Source organism: Podarcis erhardii, assembly GCF_964252035.2.
Source record: "Podarcis erhardii genome assembly, chromosome: 12".
Taxonomy (NCBI): Eukaryota; Metazoa; Chordata; class Lepidosauria; order Squamata; family Lacertidae; genus Podarcis; species Podarcis erhardii.
In genome coordinates, this window is record NC_138513.1 from 24,979,468 (window position 1) to 24,985,467 (window position 6,000).

The following is a 6,000-nucleotide window of genomic DNA, read 5'->3' on the forward strand; positions in this document are numbered from 1 at the left end:
GACATAGTGACTAGCCCAAGGTGAGCTTCATTGTGGCCAGGGGGGGCCAACTTGAATAAAAGGGGAGGTAAGCCCTGCCTCGCATAATCGATCACATGATGCACACACATGATGCACACACACCGTTTGAATGGTGTTGCCCATCAATTTTAGGAGGTCAAATTTTTGGGGGGGAGGGGGCCAAAGGGCCCTTAGGAGTTGGCTCCTATTGTTAATGGCTGAGTAGGGATTCCAACAGCTTCCCTATGCAAGAAACAGATTTGAAACAGATTTTCAAACATATTTGAAACGTATTTAGATATGTGCCTAAAGATCAATCTTTCCCAGACGTGGCACCCTCTGGATGTTTCATACTACGACTCCCTTGAGCCCCAGTCACCATGGCCAATGGTGTAGTGGGAGTTGTAGTCCAACATTTCTGGGTGCCAGGCTGGCCTAATCTCTCCTCTGATTTACACTCATTCTAATTAGCAGGCACTGCAGAATAGTTGTTTTCTGGGCGGCACCCAAAAATAGCAAAAAACAGTTTACACTCGCATATTGGAAGGAAGAATGTGGGGGGTATAAATTTAATAAATAAATATATCCTGCCATTGGTTGGTCTCTGGGTAGCATGATCCATCTGGAAAAGAAAAGAAAAGAAAAGAAAAGAAAAGAAAAGAAAAGAAACAAAGCTATAGAGAATATAAGACGGTTTACAGTGGGGGCTGCTTCATTAGGTATATGGAGCACTATCCAACCATCCTGATACTGCCCTCAGCTAGCCCCCCACCTGCCTGCCTCCCTATGTACAACCAGTCTAGAGAATGGTACTGTGTGCCAGTTTCCTGCTCCTTAGACTCAGCTTACCCTTTGTAAAACTTAACAGGGAAGCTGAGGTCAAAACTATAACTGGCACTTCCAATGAACACGAACCTCCACTGTCTCATTTCATTTATGTGTATGCCACGTTGCCACACACACAAAAATTATGCTCAAGGCAACTTGCACAAAGAAAGCAATACAGTGGTACCTTGGGTTAAGAACTTAATTCGTTCTAGAGGTCCGTTCTTAACCTTAAACTGTTTTTAACATGAGGTACCACTTTAGCTAATGGGGCCACCTGCTGCTGCGACGCCACTGCACGATTTTTGTTCTCATCCTGAAGCAAAGTTCTTAACCCAAGGTACTATTTCTGGGTTAGCAGAGTCTGTAACCTGAAGCGGATGTAACCTGAGGTACCACTGTATATTTCAAAACAAAATGGTACAAAAAGAGTTTCCTAATAACATAACCAAACAACACAATAGCAAACATAATAACTTACAAAAATCAACATTTCAGAACTATAAATATAACATGATTACATAAACAACATCCAGGATACAATAACAAAAATAACAAGGGGACTTTGCAGTTTCTGCTTGGCCTTAGAAACACGCCTCTCATGATGTTGCTCTCAGTCCTTCTCCTGTAGCAATTGTCTGTTTAACTCCCCACTCCACGTTACTTCTAAAGATCACAAAAACTCAACTACACAAGCAGCAGCACTGAGCATGTAACATCTTTTGAGTCCTGTTTTGAATGCCTCAGTTTCAAATAACAATTATGTGTAACTGAACAGCAGCTGGTCCAATAAGTACGTGTAGTCTTTGGCATTAGAATCACATACCTAAGCTTTCCTCTAAAAAAAGTGAAAGTTTGAAGATGGACGTTAACAGTTCAAGAGGTAAAATATAATTATGAATATGTTACTTAAAAAAAAAAAATCCAGCATCACTTCTCTGCTATCTCTGCCCATGTCTAGAATTTTCAGTTATAAATGTCTGTTGTTATATGTTGCAATTGTACTGTTTTGCAATTGTACTGCAGAAAGCTCATGGAATGTGAATGCTATTGTTTTAAGAACAGTTTCCTTTTGTTCCTGCTGGGGTTTAGTATAGTGGTTTACTTTTGCAATATTCTCATTATTTCAACTTCCACTCTCTTCCACATCTTTATATACTGCACTCTACTGCATGCTGTTCACCTTCCATTTAATTTTCTGTCAGTGATAGCCTTATTCCTTTGCCAATATTTTGGTATGCAATGTACATGCAGACAACAAAGGAACCTGGGCTGCTTTTAATTTGAATAGCAAGAATGAAGCATTTGGAGTGAAAATCTAGTGGATATTCTGTGGAAATCTAACTTACACAAGATAGGAATATTCCTTTCTTTCACTGAAATGGAACAACATAGTGGGAGGAAAAGACATGGCAAGGCATGGGGGTGGATCTGTGTGAGTTCTCACTTTAAAAGAACAAAATCTGCCGTTTATGCATCCACTTGAAGTGTTAATTTGTTCATGCGTTTATTACATAAATAAAATTTAAACTTAATTTCATCCTTGATTTCATTAAGCAGCACAACTGCTTTGATTAGTCATAATTCAAAATGAACTTTATAAATCTATTCGTAATGCAGGAGAGATTTTGTTCATGTTAATGATACTCAGTTTAAATGCACTTTATGATTGTCACACTATTTATGATTATATTACTCAAACTGTTGTGTACAGGCATTCATCATTTGCAGGGTGAGAAACAATCACATTTATATGTTACTGTTCTTCCAAGGACCTTAGAATGGCACCCATGAGATTATTTCATTCTTTCCTCATAATAACCCTGAGTGCTACTACATGCGCGCGCGCGCACACACACACACACACACACACACACAAGAAATCAGTAACAATTGTAATATTGCCTCAGGGAACAATGTGAATGAGCATGCATATACCTCAAGCTCATACTTTGCCTTCTTTTTTTCCACCACAAAAGTCTAAATTCAAGGAACTGTGGTTTGTTTGAATTATGACTAATGATAACAAGCCAGGATCAAAAGCACATTTTCAGATCTTGACTTGTTCCAAAACTGATAGTGAATACAAACCACAATTTACTGGGCTTGGAGGTCACATGGAAGAGCAGTTAACTTAAAAGCGAACTCCTTCCACATACTGGGAAATGATAGCTTTCCACAAAATCTGAACATATACACAGTGGTACCTTGGTTCTCAAACTTGGTTCTGTTCTGGAAGTCTGTTCCCAAACCAAAGCGTTCCAAAACCAAGGTGCGCTTTCCCATAGAAAGTAATGAAGAATGGATTAACCGGTTCCAGACATTTAAAAACAACCCATAAAACAGCAATTTAACGTGAATTTTACTATTTAACAAGACCATTGATCCATAAAATGAAAGCAATAAACAATGTACTGCAGTCACACAATCAATCAATCAGTAGCTGAAGTGGGTTCCACACAGTCACAAAAACAAAACAAAAAAGAGCCGCAGAAACAAAAACTCAAAATAAATAGCAAAAACAGGCAGACCTTAGCGTAACACTCAAAACAGAAGTTCAGCTTCTGAAAAAAGTTCGCAAACCAGAAAACTTACTTCTGGGTTTGCAGTATTTGGGTTCCAAGTTGTCTGAGTACCAAGACATTTGAGAACCAAGGTACCACTGTATATAATCTCAGTACATTACCATTCAGTACGGCCATGTAATTTTTCTTATTAATTCCCCAGTATTGAACAAATTGATTAAGCATTTTAAATTTATTTAAAGTGCTTTTTCTACTGTCCCTAAAACGAATAATTTACATTAATTTCAAACAGCTAATGACAGACTTTATTTTTCCACAATTTATTTAGAGTTGCTGTCTGCTGCTACACTGAATTATCAGGCACTTTTCTGCTATCAACAGACAGAATGTCAACTCATTTTCTTCAATGCTGTCCGGTTTTTGTAAATATCCCAGAATTATCCATCTAACTGACTTGCTCAGGTTCTGAAATGCAGAGAATTTAAAAGAAGCCCCGATTAGGAAACAAGATGGTAAGAGAAACATCTGTGTAGGTATTAGGGCTGCAGTTGGATTGAAGAAAATGTGGCAACCAACTAATATGGATATTCTTTTGGAATTCACTGGATCACCACTGGACATCTATGATGCTGAGTCCTATTAACTTTAGGGCCCTTTGCTGGTGTAAACAGGTGCACTGATGTAAAACTAAGAAGAAACTATAGAATTTCTGAGCTGGTAACTTGGCTAGTGAATGAGCGCAAGCCAGTTAAAGCTAGGTGCACTTAAGGATCATTGAAATAAATGGGGTGTGAGTGCTTAATGGTGCACAAGTCAACCATTCTCACCCAGACATATATAATATTTTCTGGATGGAGTTCAATGACTCCAAGGTCTTTTCCCGTAAAATATATTTCACCTATCATCTCTATAATTGACATCAACTGCACCTCCTGCCATTTCTCAGTAGAGCCATCCTAAGAGGTTTTTCCTCTTTTGAAGAGATTTGCCAACAATTTTCGTTCACTGCAAGGCTTCTAGGTAAAATGACCTAGTTCTGTGGGGAAATTACAAGATGTGTTTGAAAGTATATAATGAATGTACTTGGAATCCTTCATCACCTTCCCAGCTTGGTTTTAAAAATGCTATACTACCTTGTTTTTGGTTTTGCATGTCTGGAAAATAAAGTTCAGACTCAATAACTCTTTCCCTTCCCAACTTCTCACTGCCTTTTATTTGAACTAATTGCCTACAGTACCTTATAATGTTACAAAGATCAACAAGAAGTAGGACAGGAGATCAAAGAAGATACTGATAACTGGAGTACAGTGGTACCTCGGGTTACAGACGCTTCAGGTTACAGACGCTTCAGGTTACAGACACCGCTAACCCAGAAATAGTACCTCAGGTTAAGAACTTTGCTTCAGAATGAGAAGAGAAATCGTGCGGCGGCAGGAGGCCCCATTAGCTAAAGTGGTGCCTCAGGTTAAGAACAGTTTCAGGTTAAGAATGGACCTCCAGAACGAATTAAGTTCTTAACCTGAGGTACCACTGTATAGTAAACCAGTAAGCATCCAGATAGTCTACTGGATGTGCTTAGTGGTAAAAAAAGGATGAAGCAGAAGTTTTTTCCTGACAAAATGTGCATTAGAAGTTTGGTTTAAACATTCTTAAAAAAATTAAAAATCTTCCACATAGGTTGTCCTTGTAGATGGAGATGGAGAAAGGAAGTAATGTCTGACAATCACACTTGTAGTATGCTCCCGGGTATTGGTCTGTGGTAGCATGGTACAGTGGTACCTTGGGTTACATATGCTTCAAGTTACATACACTTCAGGTTACAGACTCCGCTAACCCAGAAATAGTGCTTCAGGTTAAGAACTTTGCTTCAGGATAAGAACAGAAATCGTGCTCCAGCAGCGCGGCGGTAGCAGGAGGCCCCATTAGCTAAAGTGGTGCTTCAGGTTAAGAACAGTTTCAGGTTAAGAACAGACCTCTGGAATGGATTAAGTACCTAACCTGAGGTACCACTGTAGTCCAAGGGACGCGGGTGGTGCTGTGGGTAAAACCTCAGTGCCTAGGACTTGCTGATCGTATGGTCGGTGGTTCGAATCCCCGCGGCGGAGTGAGCTCCTGTCGTTTGGTCCCAGCTCCTGCCCACCTAGCAGTTTGAAAGCACTCTTAAGTGCAAGTAGATAAATAGGGACCGCTTTATAGCGGGAAGGTAAACGGCGTTTCCGTGTGCTGCACTGGTGCTGGCTCGCCAGCGGGAAGGTAAACGGCGTTTCCGTGTGCTGCACTGGTGCTGGCTCGCCAGCGGGAAGGTAAACAGCGTTTCCATGTGCTGCACTGGTGCTGGCTCGCCAGCTGCAGCTTCATCACGCTGGCCACATGACCTGGAAGTGTCTTCGGACGGCGACGGCTCACGGCCTCTAGAGCAAGATGAGCATGCAACCCTAGAGTCAGACACGACTGGCCCGTACGGGCAGGGGTACCTTTACCTTTACCTTTTTACCACTGTAGTCCATTCTTTACCAACAGGCTCAAACAAATCACTACCAACCAGTGGGGCCCATCACAGCATAGTCACACACACAGAGTCATAAGTTACTTTGCACCCATGGTCACATCTGTAGAGATGCTTCAAGATTTTGGAGAGCTTGTAGGGGGT